Consider the following 18,217-nt stretch of genomic DNA (forward strand, 5'->3'; position numbering starts at 1 on the left):
GTCCCTCAATACGTTCTCATTTCCCTTCACTGTCTGCAGCTCTGTCCCATTTGAGGATGTAAATCTTTTAAAAGGATCTCAAATACCGAGTTTCTTTTCTCAAAATGCGGCTTCATATGGCCACTGTAGTTTGTAGAAAGTTACTCATACTTAATCCCCCAAATCAGCCTTAGTGGTACATTTCATCTTGTTAACATAACCTGCAAAAAAATGGTGAAGATGTCTTTGGATTTATTTGATTTTTAAGGGACAACTCTGGGAACAACATTTCTAAATCCACACTAAGGACTACAATAAACATTTTGGTTACATCTCTTTTTTTATTTTAAAGAATGCCTTATTTTCAGGTGCAAGACATAACATGCAACAATATAATTAACATGCACAGAAAAAACTACAACAAGAGCACATTATGCTGCCTACATTTTTTTTTTTTATTCACATTTTTTCACAGTGGATACTGAAAGTATTTGCAACAAAGATAAGTAATACTTACACATACCAAAGGAAAAATTGAATACATAAAAAGAAAAAAATGAGTTAAACGAAAAGGAAAGAGACAAAAAGAGGAGAGAAGTATTGTGTACTATCTTATCATTTTAAATTGTTTCATATTGTTGTTTGCTCAATTGTTGTTTCATTGGTTCAAGCTCTTGAAAGTAACCTCTTCTAGTTTTGGACTTTAGGTTTATGTCTTAGTAATGTGCGGAGCATCCACTTGATGTACAATATAGCTGTACCATGCACCTCAAATGGTCACTGTCTGCTTCCTCCCCTTACCTGCTGCACTCAGAACTTTTCCACAAGTCCCGCCTCCAGCTCACCTCGCCGATCAGGCCCTCCGCGGTCTTAAAATCCCCACAATGCTTTGCGCACGGACCAATTTCCCCAAATCTGTGGCGGAAAATGTAAGGCGGGGCCCCTCATATGACGCACACCTGCACACTCGCTCGCCTGTTCCACTCTTCGTTTTCCGAATGCCAGGAAGTATTCTTGCCTCGCTTCTGAAGCAAGTGACTCGGAAGACATGTACTACCAAGCAAGCGTACTCGACATTGAGAAACACCCACTGTCAGATTGTTCTCCAGCTCTCATGCAAAACTCTCCAGCACCTTATTCTTCTTCTTGGCTTCCTGTTGTCAACCCTGCCTTCCTCGCCTCATCCCCAGAAAGCCTACCTGCCTCCTGCCCCTGATCTTGCAGTCTCCCTAAGCGTATCTGGTTCCTGTCTGCCTGTGGCTGTTTAGTGTTTTTTGCATTGAGCAATTACCGTTTGCTTGGACTTTTTTATATTTCTGTGCTCAATACCTGCCCTGCTCTGGACACAAATACACCAGAGGAAGGGAGAGCTACAATCATCTTTTCCCTCAAGATGTAAGTGGGAGGACTAGTCAAGCTGCTCAAACTCTATCAGGTGTGGACAAAGTTGTTATGCATGTTTTCAGTTCCTTCCTTTTGAATTTAAGAATAATTTATACATCTACGGTATAACAAAGCATATGGGTTAAAATGATTTGACTTGTGAAAGTTCTTTACACAGTTGTCTAAACTGATTTATTTGTTCATTATTTTTGTCTGTTTCTTGTGTTGCTGTAACGTTGGATCTGACACATTACAGGGCCTTTTCAAAATAATGGAAAAAATAATCCTTAATGACACAAATTAGAATATAGTTTAACTTCACTGATAGAGCTCAAACAATTATTTGACGAATTGATTGGTCATCAACTGAAAAAGGAATTAGTTATTAAAAGTCAAGCAAATGTTGGATATTTTTTCAAGCAAACACTTGCTGGTTCCATCTTCTCCAATATTTTCCTTTATCCTAAAGAGTACAAGGCCATTTTACAGGTCGAATGCCTTGGTTAACGGCATTTGCTGAAACCATTGATGCTGTTGTTAATCTTGGGAGGATAGTGTTGTCAGAACATACTGTCCTTCCTCAGAGAAGTGAGTTAACTGTACCTAACCTTTCTGTTTTCAAGCCCCCAAGGCCAAGAAACAGCCTTGCCATCCTCACATCCATGACTGGAGTTGCTGTTGGTGCCAACTCTAAAGAAACCCAGTCCTGGAGCTGATATTTACAACAGGGCCCAGCAACAATATGATAGAAAACATCACCAGGCAATTCAGAGAGATGCTTAGCTATCCATCAGTGACAAGGTGAGATAACCTTTTATAAATCCCTGGGGAAAATCAGGTGACATAGTGAAATGTGTATGTATGTTGCACTACATACACATTCCAACAACTGGGGCCGTATTCACAAAGCATTTTATCTTACCGCTAGGAGTGCTCCTAACTCGCGCTAAAACATTTTACGTAGGAGTTTTTTCTTAAAAGTTATTCACGAAGCCGCTGAGACCTACTCATACTAAGGATAAATCACTAAGAGTGACGCGCCGTTGCTATGGATTACGTCGATTCTCGTGCATGAGTTTAGAAGCGGTCAGTACGGTGATTGGTTGTTCAGAGCAGGCGGTCTCGGTGAAACTCATCCGCAACATCCCACAAACGAGCCCACTAAATCACCGAAAAACAAGGAAATAGCCTTGGCTAGAAATGTATTCCTATCAAATAGTTATGGACAGTGCAGTTAGCAGAATACATGCATGATGACAAGTTTGTGCAGACCACGATAATGACGTTGTATATGCACGTTAAAGAGAGAGAGCAAACAATAAAAATATGTAAATTGCATTAAATCAAGGAGGCAATTAAAAGCACCCTGCAAACTATTATCCAATGAGCATATTTCCAGCACTTAAACACTTTCAATAACAGCCCATACCGCCGTTCAAGTCCCCCTATCATGATGAATGAAAACAATCTGCGTGTTGATGGAATGTACTTTCTTTCTATTGACGAACACGTCCTCATCTTTTGATGGCGCAATTATTTTCATGTGCGTCCCGTCAATAGCACCGACCGCACCGGGCATACCTGCAATTGCCTTGAAGTTGGCTTTGATCCTGTGTAGTTGTTGATTGTCCAAAGGAAACCGGATAAACTGTTGGATGATATGTGGTCTAGAGAGCGCGTTGATGGTTTGGTTTATGGCACGGCTGACTGATGGTTGCGATATTCCTAAATCGTCGGCATTGCAAAGTTGCATTTTCCCTGTTGCTAAATATTGTAGTGTTGCCAAACATTTTATTTCCGGACTAATCGGGTTATTCCTGTTAGTCGGGGATGTTATTGCATCCCGCACTAATTCCACAACAAGTTTGATACCCTCACGATTTAGCCTATATCTCTTGATCAATTCACAGTCTTCCATTGTCTCCAAAACATTTAGTCTCGCAGCCATTTTCAGATTCTTTGTGAATAGGTCTTACTGAGTTAGGAGTCCTCTCGAGGACTTTTAAGCTCTCCTAAACTTAGGTGCTACTTTTAGGCCTAAAATACTTTGTGAATTGCTCTGAGTGAATAAAATTAGGAGTCCTAAATTTAAGACTGACACGCCCATTATGTTTAGGAGTTTCTTCTCAATTCGCCAGTTAGGAGCTACTTTTAGCCCTAAGATCCTTTGTGAATACGGCCCCAGGTCTGTAATTGTTTTGCATATGCAGTGCATGACATTAAGGATTTTGATGGCCCTGTGGGCCATCTAAGCTAATTTACAGATGGCCCTGAGACCAATAGAGATTGCCCTGAAAAATGCGCGCGGACGAAATGACGCACGAAGGGTTTGGGGGGCCTCCCCCTAGAACATTTAGATTTTTGCAGGTCTTAGATGCTGTCTGGTGCATTGTCTAGACTGAATTATAAGATGAACCAACACAATATTACAATTTCAATTGTATTCTTCATTTCACTTGTTTGTGTTTGCTCGCTTGCATGCCCTGCATAGCTATAATAAATACTTAAGTTGTTGGTCAAGACACTTTCCATCAGATGAAGGCAAATGCCTTCCAAGATGTAAAAAAGTAGAAAAAATTACATTCAGTTGTAACTGCCAAAACAAACATTATTTACGCTATTATGGCCCCTGTTAAAAATGTTTGTAATGTTATCTACTGTAAGTTGGTCGAAGGAATGCCTCCTCATCCAGAAGCTGACCGAGCAGACCCGAGCAGCCGAGTGCATCCGCGAAGCACACACAATGGCGACGTCAGAGTTCCCGTTAGCAAGCAAATCTAAATCTCTTCGGTCAAAATGTCCGGTCAAAATAATTTCCCTTTAGCGCAATACCGCTTCAGTTGCGCCACTTATGTGACAGACAAGAAGAGTATGTGACAGACAAGAATAGTCAATTCTAATGTGTAACACTTAATGTGGAGAAAGAGATGTGCTGTATGGGTTGATTGTGCGTTGATCTGTTGGTAATGCCTCGGGGTTCCGGTGGGCATGTAAACAAATGCATAATGCTGCGCTATACTTTGTGGCCTCACCCAGTTGCATAGCGACACTTATTGTTTAGGTCACAGTGTCTTTTAATAAGCAGGTAGTCATATCATTAGCTAAAACTAGCTGGATCTGATCGATGTGGACATAAACGCGAGTGAAGTCTAATCTGACGGGAGAGAGAGATCAGCTGCTGCTGACGAGTCGATACGCAGCTCTGCATGATCACATGCAGCGTTGAGCGGAACAAAACACACACTTCAGGTTAGAATATCACACGTAGCTATTTTAATTACCTCTCAAACTACCTAAACTAGTTATAGATATGTTTAGTTTTACTGTCGGGTCACTCATTACTGGATCCGCGAGCTGCATGATACTGATATAATAGATTGCCCGATCGGGCAACCAGCAGGTGAGGCTTCATGGCCCGAGCTAAATACTAGATGGCCCCGGGCCATCGGGCAGTCCTTAATGTCGAGCCCTGGCATATGAAAATAAAGCCTTTAAATCTTGAATAGCAACGGAAATGAAACAAAGCAAAGAACGAGTAAGGTTACAAACAACACAAGGACAATAAATATAAGTACATGTATCAATACAAATAGGAATATGAATAGTGTAAAACATTAAATGCTGGCTGTAGATGTCTGGATTTCTGAAAGTAAATGAAGATTTTATACAATTCAAAAATACATATAATTATGAACATGTGCATATGTAAAGTGTTAATGTACAAATATGAATGACAACTCTTCAAAGTTTATTTATATAGCTCAATATTTGTTTCTGAGGACTTTACAGTTTGTACAGAAAATGAATCTGAATACGGCACCCTCTGGGTTTAGACCCTTAGAAAAAGATAATACATTTACAATATAGGTAGTCCAAATACATGTGTCTATAAATAAGATGAATCCAGAATGGGGCCGCCATTAGGTTGATGTCAACAACCCTCTGGGTGCCATCAACTCTTTGACACAGCAAACAAAGAAATAAACTAATAATGATAATAATATACAGTAATATGCAGATTTTGATGCTGGAACACAGAACATGTAGTCAAATTGTGTGTACACTCACTTGTTGTAATGGTAAACAGGCATGATTATTGTTAATCTGCCAGTGATTTACACTGTCTCTATGTTTTAGGGACTTGTTTTTCTAGTACTTTCTGACAAACAGCTGCTGAATGTTGCAGTAATTACATTCAAGGTTTTCATCCACTTGATGATCCTCCTCTTTCCCACAACTTTAGCCGTTCATTCAATATTGTCTACCACCATAACAATGGCTTCAGGCCTTATTCCGTTAATGTATTCACAGTTGACATATTTGTGTGGGTAGTTGGTAGCTCAAAAAGCCTTTCAATAATAAAGTAGTTGTTTGTGTGTATTAAGTATAATCACTTTTGACAAGTCAAGGGTTTATGTAATCTCCAGATGGAGACAGATTTACTTGAAGTCAATTTACACAGGTGGCTGTTTACACATAGATTAATTGACATTAAAGGTCACCTATTATCCAAAATCCACTTTTTCATGTAGTTTATACATAAACATGTGTCCCCTCTGTGTGAAGAGACTCTGAAAGTTTCAGATCCATTTATATAAAAACCTGGCCACTTTATGATGTCATAACGATGTTTTGGCGTGTAAGCATTAGCCAATCACCAACCAAGGTAACCCCCCCCCCCCACCTTATCACCTGAATCTCCTCCTAGAGCACCATTGTGTTCTTTTTAACCAAATATCTCTCAGAGGGGCGTGGGGAGTGGCTCCTTATTTTCATCTAAAGTAACAGACAGAGAATCAGCACTTTTGAAACAGGGCTGAAACAGAGGGGATTATGGGATGCTGCAATGATCTGTTTGGTATTTCGAGCCAAACACTTCAGAGACATGTTTTGTATATATCTGAGAACTATAATATATTGATGAGAAATATTATAATAGGAGACCTTTAATACAATTCAGTTTGAAATCATGTATAAAAATGTTATTTAAGAGTTTAGAATATACAAACTTCACTGCTGCACTCTATCCTTGTTACAGTTGCACACATTGCCTATGCATGTTTCAGTGGGACGCAGTGAGCATGTTGGGGAGATCTGAGTGCCTCCTCTGTAGGGAGGGACTGTTCCCAGAGCAGCCTGTGGTGCCTGCAGCCTCGCCGGGTGAGCGATTAGCATACAGTGATGAACTGGACTGGCTCGTTCATGTAGAAGCAGAAAACCACTTTAATTGCTGCTTCTTGTTCTTGTGGCATCATTTCTTAACTTTTATTTGACCTAAAATCACAATTAAAATCTTCTCTCTAGGCTCAAGATAAAATCATGTGTCTTTTTGCGAGAATAATTATATTGTTGTTCAATGTGTGCTCCTCTGACTGCTTTGTGTTTAAGTTAAGAGTAAAAGCCATATAAATCAATACATTTCAGCCTGTCTTCCTCCAAAAAACGGAAGTAAAACCGGAAGTATTCCCCTCACTGTCAAATTATTTTACAGTCATATCTGCAGTACTCATCCACTGAAAAACATCAGTTTATCCTTTTTAATTACACAATATTGATTTAAATGGTGTACAATACTTTTAACAGTGTCGGCAGGGTGCAGATCTGGACTGGTCAGTGCCACGGAAGCATCAGCTGGATGGACCGGATCATCTGGACGGGTCAGTGCTGCGGGAGCATCAGCTGGATGGACCGGATCGTCTGACAGGGTCGTGAAGCGGTTCTGAAGGCGTAGGCGAGGCGGTGAAGTCACCTCATTCAATAAGCTCCTGCGCACCCCTCAGACCACGATTGCTGGTGGCCAGGTGTCGAGGAGTCGGAAGGCCGTGGACAGGTGGAAGGATCCCACAGAACTATGTCATGGATAGTTGTGCTGTCTAAAAGTCTAAACAAGCTGTTTAGACTGCACCGATGCCACCTGCATGAGACTGGACATGAGAGTCTTTTTCTTTCAGCTCGTCAGAAAGCCGTCTGATGTCCTTCTTAAGGTCTGTTATCTGTGTATTAGCTCTCTGAAGTAGCACATAATCCCCGGGGTGTTTTGATGGCATTTTTCAGTGTAAAAGGTTAGGGCAACTACTGTCCCATGCACCAATGACAAACTGCGTCAAGATGTGTATATACAGGGCTCGACATTAAGGACTGCCCGATGGCCCGGGGCCATCTAGTATTTAGCTCGGGCAATGAAGCCTCACCTGCTGGTTGCCCGATCGGGTAATCTATTATACCAGTATCATGCAGCTCGCGGATCCAGTAATGAGTGACCCGACAGTAAAACTAAACATATCTATAACTAGTTTAGGTAGTTTGAGAGGTAATTAAAATAGCTACGTGTGATATTCTAACCTGAAGTGTGTGTTTTGTTCCGCTCAACGCTGCATGTGATCATGCAGAGCTGCGTGCCGACTCGTCAGCAGCAGCTGATCTCTCTCTCCCGTCAGATTAGACTTCACTCGCGTTTATGTCCATATCGATCAGATCCAGCTAGTTTTAGCTAATGATATGACTACCTGCTTATTACAAGACACCGTGACCTAAACAATAAGTGTCGCTATGCAACTGGGTGAGGCCACAAAGTATAGCGCAGCATTATGCATTTGTTTACATGCCCACCGGAACCCCGAGGCATTAGCAACAGATCAACGCACAATCAACCCATACAGCACATCTCTTTCTCCACATTAAGTGTTACACATTAGAATTGACTACTCTTGTCTGTCACATACTCTTCTTGTCTGTCACATAAGTGGCGCAACTGAAGCGGTATTGCGCTAAAGGGAAATTATTTTGAACGGACATTTTGACCGAAGAGATTTAGATTTGCTTGCTAACGGGAACTCTGACGTCGCCATTGTGCGTGCTTCGCGGAAGCACTCGGCTCCTCGGGTCTGCTCGGTCAGCTTCTGGATGAGGAGGCATTCCTTCGACCAACTTACAGTAGATAACATTACAAACATTTTTAACAGGGGCCATAATAGCGTAAATAATGTTTGTTTTGGCAGTTATAACTGCATGTAATGTTTTCTACTTTTTTACATCTCGGAAGGCATTTGCCTTCATCAGATGGAAAGTGTCTTGACCAACAACTTAAGTATTTATTATAGCTATGCAGGGCATGCAAGCGAGCAAACAAGAGCAAACAAACAAGTGAAATGAAGAATACAATTGAAATTGTAATATTGTGGTGGTTCATCTTCTAATTCAGTTTATAGAATGCACCAGAAAGCATCTAAGACCTGCAAAAATCTAAATGTTCTAGGCTAGGGGAGGCCCCCCAAACCCTTCGTGCGTCATTTCGTCCGCGCGCATTTTTCAGGGCAATCTCTATTGGGCTCAGGGCCATCTGTAAATTAGCTTAGATGGCCCACAGAGCTAGACGCTAACAGGTAGTGGGAGCCTGTAAAAAATGCGACTGTCTTCGTCCGTCACAAGGTTATTTTGGCTTGTGTAACCATTGTAATGTGATACTGGTTGGTAATTAGCCGACTAATTCAGCAGTGTGCCACTTGCCAGTAGCATAATTACTAGCTAGCCGCTAGCTGCTAACTGCCGCCTCGTTAATATCAAATCCATCAAAATAACAATCCAGTACCATGCTGTCATGAACGCGCAATGCGGTTACGCGTACGCAAATTGACGTGCTTGATGTGAATGAGTATTTTGAGGGGCATGATTAAAGTTGCGCATGCGCTATGAGCGCACATACGGGTACTTCTCAGGCATGCCGGGTAATCTGTGACGTTTCGCTCTCTCAAAAGTTGGGCCATTTTATCATCATGCGCCAATGAGCAACTCTCATAGGAATGAATGAGGCCCCGCCTCCCGCGCTGTATCCAGTTCTTATTATACATCCATGACGCAGGATGAGACAGTAGGCTTGTTTGAGACGAGCAAGACCGACGCAGACCTGTGCAATTGTGATCGCCGTCTTGCTAGTGCGTTGCATGATGGTAAGCAGCTTGGTGTGAAGAAATCATCTGTGGGAGCAATTATTAGAAAATGGAAGACATACAAGACCACTGATAATCTCCCTCGATTTGGGGCTCCACGCAAGATCTCACCCCGTGGGGTCAAAATGATCACAAGAACGGTGAGCAAAAATCCCAGAACCACACGGGGGGACCTAGTCAATGACCTGCAGAGAGCTGGGACCAAAGTAACAAAGGCTACCATCAGTAACACACTACGCCGCCAGGGACTCAAATCCTGCAGTGCCAGACGTGTCCCCCTGCTTAAGCCAGTACATGTCCAGGCCCGTCTGAAGTTTGCGAGAGAGCATTTAGATGATCCAGAAGAGGATTGGGAGAATGTCATATGGTCAGATGAAACCAAAATATAACTTTTTGGTAAAAACTCAACTAGACGTGTTTGGAGGAGAAAGAATACCGAGTTGCATCCAAAGAACACCATACCTACTGTGAAACATGGGGGTGGAAACATCATGCTTTGGGGCTGTTTTTCTGCAAAGGGACCAGGACGACTGATCCGTGTAAAGGAAAGAATGAATGGGGCCATGTATCGTGAGATTTTGAGGGACAACCTCCTTCCATCAGCAAGGGCATTGAAGATGAAACGTGGCTGGGTCTTTCAGCATGACAATGATCCCAAACACACCGCCGGGGCAATGAAGGGGTGGCTTCGTAAGAAGCATTTCAAAGTCCTGGAGTGGCCTAGCCAGTCTCCAGATCTCAACCCCATGGAAAATCTTTGGAGGGAGTTGAAAGTCCGTGTTGCCCAGCGACAGCCCCAAAACATCACTGCTCTAGAGGAGATCTGCATGGAGGAATGGGCCAAAATACCAGCAACAGTGTGTGAAAACCTTGTGAAGACTTACAGAAAACATTTGACCTCTGTCATTGCCAACAAAGGGTATATAACAAAGTATTGAGATTAACTTTTTTTATTGACCAAATACTTATTTTCCACCATCATTTGCAAATAAATTCTTTAAAAATCAGACAATGTGATTTTCTGGATTTTCTTTTCTCATTTTGTCTCTTATAGTTGAGGTATACCTAGGATGAAAATTACAGGCCTCTCTCATCTTTTTAAGTGGGAGAACTTGCACAATTGGTGGCTGACTAAATACTTTTTTTCCCCACTGTAAAAAAAAAAAATTAATCTAATTAATTACAGGCTTTGTAATTAATTAATCGCAATTAATCGCATTTTTAATCACATTTAAATATTTGACCTGAGAACAGTGAGAAGCAATTTTTTTCACATGGATTTTAGTATACCATTGAATAATGACTGAATACATAAGCTTAAGCAACAAAACATTGTTTATTTTTTGCAAGGTGGTACTTAAAGACCAACAGAAAAGTGCAATTTTTGCCATAAAGTGTAGCAATAGCATATTTAGGAATATAGTACATTTCAGAGATTCAGGTAGCCTATAGGTAGGTAGACCTTCTGTAAACTATAACACTTTGTTTTTTAAGTAAAACACAATACTTTCAAGTACATTCAGAACATTGGAAACCCTGACTATTAGAAAGCATCTCTCTGTTGCTTCAGAGGCCATAACAGACTTTGTTGATTTAGCAACAGTTGATTTAAAAAATCTAATCAATTTCAGTCCAACTCTCTCAATAACCTTGGCCAAAACAATAAACAGTTCAACATAAAGTGCCAGTTGCACCAACAACGTAATAAATAGTTCAACATAAAGTGTACCATTTAAAATAAAATAAAAAAAGTGCCAGTGATTGACCTCAATCCCTCCTATTCTTCCAATATCCTTATGAAAAATAAAATCTCTCTGTTGCATAGGCCACTGTTTGATCAACGCAAATTGGGTGTGGGTCCTTGTACTCCGAGTCGGGCTAACGTCCACGCTAGATTCCACGCTAGCTGCTATAGCTTTTGCATTGAGGTGATACTTGAGGCTTGATGTGCTGCGGTGATATGCAAATTCCTTTTTGCATAATTTGCAAACAACCGTGCTCTTATCGATGCTTCCATCCGTCCGTTTTTTAAAACAAAATGTCCCATCCACGGGGCCAACCAAAGCGGTCTCATCAGCTTCTTCGTTCACGTTTGACTATTGTTCACTGTGGTTTGTTGTTGTTTGAAGTCATGAACGTTAGTTGGTGCTCCAGTATAATCGGTACCCCTGAAACTCATCCAGTGAGAAACGTTCCGCGGTGCAAAAATAAGTGCGATTAAAATGCGTTAATTTTTTTTACACGTTCATTTTTGTGTAATTAATTAATCTTAATTAACGCGTTAAAGTCCCGGCCCTAATATTTATATAAATATATACAATTTTAGAATCAAACTGAGCACTCTCATAATAACAGTGCGTCGCGATGAAAGCAGTTAATAATATCCAGGGGATGCATGCAGAGCTGTCATTGGCTGAGATAAGTCCGGCCGTGCGTCACGACTCTTTGAAACATCTCTGTTTCCGGAAATGATTCCACGAGGGAGCCGTGGAGGACCGTGGAGGACCCATCAGTGTATCCTCGGTTATAGCTCCTCCAGAGAGCCTCCTCGACGCTTGATCCTCGGTCCTCGAAGTGCATTTAGAGAAATGAGATGTCCATCAACATGGCGCGCTGAAATGCATTTCCGGGTCACTACCGGAGGACCGAGGAGTCGAGGAGTCAAGGAGGGGGATTTGATGAAATGAGAAAGGGCCACGGTGTGAGATGTCTTTTTTTTAGCCGTTCTGTCATCATTTCCTGCGATCTTCTTCATAAAGACAGTCAAAATGAATGAATGAATGGGCGTTTCTTTGACTATTTATAGGCAAATATGGGCGTTACGTGAATCCCGCAAAAGCTGCACTGCATTTCGAGTCGATTGTGATTTATAAAGGTAAACTGGCGTAGGAAGTGCCGTACGCACTTTCCTCGCCGGTACGCAATGTTTGATGAATTGGAAAATGGCGGAAAATATCTGTACCTATTTTTTGGATTTCTACTACGTAAGCAACCTTTCCACGTGAATCCTACGCACGGCGTTATAAATGAGGCCCCAGGGCCGGCCCGTCGCACTGGCGTTATAGATGTTCGCCTAGGGCGCCAGATCTGGGGAGGCGCTGCGCTGACAGCTTTGGGAGAAAAAAAAAATGTTTTGACCATTGGTGCTCATCCTAATTTTCGGCCTTGATGTAACAACATTCATAATTAAGTAAATGTAACACCCTTTTCATCCCGGTTACACTTTTCATTTGCCCTGTACGATGGGCGCTGTAAGTGATGAAAATGGGGGATGTTGGCTTATCTGGCAGCCGCAGTACGAGTGAGCGTGGGAGCGAGCGAGGGAGAGAGCTGAAAAAATTGATACTTTGGACTAACTTAAAAAAATTCGCTAATTTGTTACAGCTAATTTTTTTTGTTTATTCCAACTTGATTTTTTAACCCTAAAAAAATTAAGTTGAGTCAAGTGAAAAATATTGCTTCTGTCTAAGATATATATTTACATTCACGTAAAGTAATAAGATGATTCATTCTGAAGACCGCACAACATTTATTACTTTGTTATAACTTAATTTTTCCTTTTGGACTAACCTCATTTATATTAGATCTAAGTAGAGTTTTTAAGTTTGTGAAAACAAATTAAAAATAATACTTCATTTTGTTGCAGGCAATATTTTTTATTATAGCTTAAAATATTTTTCTTTTATTACAAAGCAAACACTTTAATGTACATCAATACAATACTGTGTTTTGTTTACTGTAAACAAATTAAATTTGACTTATAACACTTTGTTTAGCTCAGTTCACATAAAGACAGGAATATTCTCTTCAAAAGACCTTAACATTTATTGGGATGTCTTTAAAATATGCATCACCTATTCTGTTTTATAAAATACAATATGTTTCTAATTCAAAATAAATCCATCGATAAATTAATACAATTAATTGATAAAATTATGCAACCAATTTGCACTTATGTAAAAAATAAATAAAAGTAAATCAAGATCACTTTGGCTTTTAGCCATTAAGAAGGGTTTAAGTAGCATTACCAGAATCTGTGAAGTCACATTGTTTTTTAACTTCAAATGAAACATACATAGGCCAAAGCAATTAAGCAACGAAAAATGCAGCTCAATCCCTAGCATTGCAGTCTTTGAACAAGGTTGGCCTTTTGTGTCAGTTCAATCATTTCAACCAGATACGAGTTCTTGTAGAGACTGAGCTGGAGGGTGTGGACAAGATGTCAGTATCGTCTGATTGAGCAGACGCTGCTTCTTCACAGACGGTAAAGTTGTATTCTTGGACACCATCATCAGGTATTGGGATGACCTTGATAGTTGTCAAATCTTCAAGGTCAGCAGAGGATGTCAGGTTGACTAGTGCATCTCCAATGTCTCTATCTTGATATTGCATTCTAAAAGGTCCACCTATAGAGTACCACAGTGACACGTCCTAAAACCCGGAAGTAAGTCAGCATTTTACCACTTCCGGTTCCTTCGACAAAAACAACAATGCAATTTCTCCATAGGATTTGGGAAAATAGCTGGAAATAAGGTCTGTGGTTGACACAAATTTAAGAGACGGATCATGTTTTGTTCAGCCGGATAATATCCACATGTCTACCCTACTTTTATAATTTTCGGATCATAAATCTATTGATCATAAATCTATAAATTAGATTTATGATCCGGCTGAACAAAACGTGATCCGTCTCTTAAATGTGTGTCAACTACAGACCTTATTCCGAGCTATTTTCCCAAATTCTATGGAGAAATTGAATTGCTTTTTTGTCGAGGGAACCGGAAGGAGTTTACTTCCGGGTTTTAGGACGCGTCACTGTGGCACTCGATTTCACACACTTTGTCTCTGGAATTCCATTCGGCAGAACTAGCTTCCTGGTGTCATCGGGATTCAGAATAATTTGTAACTTGGCTGGCGTTTCACGGTCATCTCAGGCAACCCAAAAGGAACTAGAAAAAACAAGAACATAAACAATGATATTAGTAATAGTGCAATGATACACTGACAACTGAATGTCAGTGTATGTCTCACAATAGTGACATGCCTGGAATGGAAGAGCAAATGATTGCCACCAGTAGCTCTCAATAAACATACAGAAGTAAGGATTGACTTTACATGCAGCAATATTAATGAATTGCAGTCTTGTATTTTTTATTTACTTGTACAATACATACTTTTTCTCATTTAACTTTAATATTTTAAATTACCTTACTTAACTACCTACGTACCTAACTAGATATATTATCACTTGAGATTAGAGTAGAGTAATGCAGCGTCCACACGGCAGCGTGCGTTGAAGCTAAATTCAATCACATCAATCTCCCGCCGCGGACACACAAGCACGCGGTTTGATTGGCTAGAGCTTGTACTGGCATATAATTTGATTGGCTGACGCTTCCGTCAAAGCTTGAAAAGTTGAACTTTTCTCAACTTTTGAAGCGAGCAACGGAGACAAAGTGAAGCGACGGAAGCAAAATGCAGTTCGGCGAAGCGTGACGTCAAAGTTGAAGCTTCAACCAGGGTTCAAGTTATAAACTGAGCTCTATTGGGTCTTTAAACAACACACACACACACACACACACACACACACACACACACACACACACACACACACACACACACACACACACACACACACACACACACACACACACACACACACACACACACACACACACACACACACACACACACACACACACACACACACACACACACACACACACACACACACACACACACACACACACACACACACACACACACACACACACACACACACAAATATGAAAAGGTTCAACTACGCACACACATCATCTTGGCTCGCTTAGCACGCTCAAAGGCATAGATTGCGCAAACTTGGAGGTGCAGTGCAGGCATATTGTCATTCAAGAGATGCGTAGTTCTTTTGGAAAACAAGTTTTGAGTTCAGCCTATTCACCTCGTTAGCATAAATAATACTCATTACATTGACAGATGCATTATTTTTGATTAAAATAATGGTTGTTGGTAATGTATTAACGACCCACACAGATGTATGATTTCACTGCGTCCGTTGGCTCCCACATAACTTGAACCCTGGACGTAAGTCTCCATTTTGGGTTTTTCAATACTTTTTAAAACGTACATGAAAACTACTTGCAGTTCATTTTGGAACTTACCAAATCAGCATACATTGTGACCTTCAGTGGAAACAGCAAACCTGTAAACACAAAGGAAATAAATAAATAAACAAGGTGTATTTAAACAATCTTAACCCATCATAGATCACCCTCAAAGCATGGTCAACAAGACGGGCAGCGTGTTACAAGGAGATTCGGGTTGTTTCCCCCTCCCCACTGTTTACAGTCCCCTCCGGAGCGGCGTGGTCCGAGTACGGGTTACTGCAGAGCAGAGATACACCTTCAGCCACATAACTATAGCGGTCCCGGAGCTTTAATAACGGCTCGCCAAAAGTATAAACATCTCTAACGCTGGCTGGGATCTGGCTGTTAGTGTATTTAATATGCTGCGGTGTTTTTTATGAGCGGAGCACGCATTGAAAATGACCTGGTTCAACAGCTTAAAAACTAGCTGGCACGTAGCTAAACTTGCATAGCCCCATATAAAATACCTTATGTGAAACCAATATAACATTTGCAACTATTTAAACTTTTCACTAGTCAAACCGACACAACAAAAAATCTCCACTTGCATGATAAATGTAGGAAAATTATCGGGTTAAGCCATCCTTAAAAAATGGTTACACGTGGTTAAACGTTGCTAGCTAACACATAGCAAAATACAAAGACAGATGGTAAATTAGTTGTTTATCTTGACACGACACTAAATGGATAAACATTTAAACATAGTTTAAAACAAAAAAAGCAACCATTTCAAATCCTTACCTTATTTAAAAGTGTTTTTGGGTCAGACACTCTCACAGACAGTGGGTAGCGGTGTAATGGCGGCTGCAGCAGATCTTGAAGACACCTTGCTTTGTACGTCACGTGGTCATGTGACATGCTTGGAAGTGAAAATAACGATTTAGGTTGAATATTGTTTTTAAGTTATTTCAGGGGGGGGGGGGGTGTTTTGATTCTGGGTAAACGGAAAAAATCATGTCAAAAACGGAAACCATGATTCTTAATTAGACCTATTTAAAAATGTACTTTGATTAAATGACACAGTCGTTACACTTTTTTCAGTCAGGGAGGGTGCACCGGTGCCAGCGCTGTTGTTATTAGCTTCTGGTGCTAGCTGCTCTAACGAAAGAAGAAGATGTTTCTACAATGATGTGGAGGGAGAGTCCTCTCGAGTCAGACTGAGAGGCTGATGACTAAAGCTCAGTGAGGTAAAGGACTCTGAGTGTTTAGATAGTTCACTTTAGTCTAAGTTATCTCAGTGGGTCTTGAAAGCAATTATAGAACCCTGAAGGCAGGAGAGACTGAAAAGAGTCAAGGGAAGCTTATAAAAGTTAACAGCATTTAATTACACAAAAGATGAGGTGGTGTACAAAATGAAATGTGCGATTGGAGGCGCTCTCCTTATCCGACCAGTCAGTACAGGTCAGGGGGTAGAAGAAGAGGTCAATTCTTGGCTTGCTCTTCCTGATGTCATCTGAGGTCTTCTCCTATTGGCCGGCGTCGTCGTAGGGCGGGTCCAATGCAATTCCTGCCTTTTTCTGTTGCTAAATTACATCATTCTGGTGTCTGTGGTTATTTAAACATTCCCTGATAAACGTTATTCAGCGTCAATAAATGAGTGTTAATCCCAGTGTGTTTAGTGTACAACATGACATGTCATTTCACCTTCAATTCACGATTTGAAAACGTAGCATTTTGCCACATGCTAATGCTAACCGGAAATGAAGAATTTTCAGAATAAAAGTGTTAAGTTAATAGAGTGGCGAAGTCCCTCCCCTTCCAGTGGACCTCCATGGGACCTTATATCGGAAAAATAATGTATTGAAGTCAATGGGGAGAGAAAGATTAGAGATGAATTGTGCCACGAATTACACATATGATGTTTGTCAATTTAAAAGATAATTTTGCAAGTCAATTTTTTTTAAATGTGTCGTAAAACTGTGAAGTTACACATTTCTTTGTGTGAAGCGCTCAATGAACTACAACACTGGTCTTACACACGTCACCAACACCAAGATGGCCGTCACGTTGGTACATTTCACCTCTTTCTTTCAGAATGAAGCGAAAAGTATTAAAAGAGGTGAAAATCACTACAAGTCTGGGCATGTTGAGAGCTGTACATACGAAAAAAGGGAGTTAGTCGGTTCCGTAAGAGCCAGCATGCGGGACCGGCTTTACAAGGTTTCAGTGAGTAACTCAAGTGTAATGTGTAACGTTAATGTCAGCTAGCTAACATTAGCTAACAAGGTACACTCTCGTGTTTTGTTTTAGTTGAGAACGAGCAAGAGGTACTATTACTGGTATGATAACAACCTGGTACAAAGCACACAGGCATCTTGTTAAAGTAAGTAAGTACAGTAAGTAAATGTATTTTTAGCTATCTGGAGGGAATACATCAGTTATGACAGCACTTACGCGACTCTGGGATTTGTAGTCTTTCTAGTTGCGTATTTTTCATAGTCTTATATTTCAACAGTTTTAAGACAAACTTTGAATTTTTTGACATGGAAATGATTTTTTAAGATTGACAAACAACATGTGTAATTCATGGCACAATTCAAACGGGATCAATAGTTAAGTTTTCTCTCTCCATTGACTTCAATGTATTATTTTTTCGGAATAAGGTCCCATGATGCAGAAGTAAGTGGGCGTGACTTCGCCACTCTATAGTGTAAACTTCCGGTTTTTCAGAATAAAACTGATTTAAATTAAATAGTATATTTAATTCAAATGACGCCATATCAACATTGATTTGAATTTCTAGAAGTCTCAAACGTTTTGATC

At 40.6% G+C, this 18,217-nt stretch overlaps 1 long non-coding RNA gene across 1 annotated transcript; it reads right to left on the reverse strand.

Moving 5' to 3' along the window:
• Nucleotides 1-12,926: 12,926 nt before the first annotated feature.
• On the reverse strand, nt 12,927-17,384 carry LOC307022171. Its single transcript, XR_013803321.1, has 3 exons — nt 16,196-17,384; nt 15,470-15,510; nt 12,927-14,257 (listed from the first exon to the last, which is right to left on the reverse strand). It is a non-coding gene; the product is annotated as an uncharacterized lncRNA (long non-coding RNA).
• Nucleotides 17,385-18,217: the final 833 nt, after the last annotated feature.

Source organism: Notothenia rossii (assembly GCF_949606895.1).
Source record: "Notothenia rossii genome assembly, chromosome: 1".
In the NCBI taxonomy this organism is placed as follows: domain Eukaryota; kingdom Metazoa; phylum Chordata; class Actinopteri; order Perciformes; family Nototheniidae; genus Notothenia; species Notothenia rossii.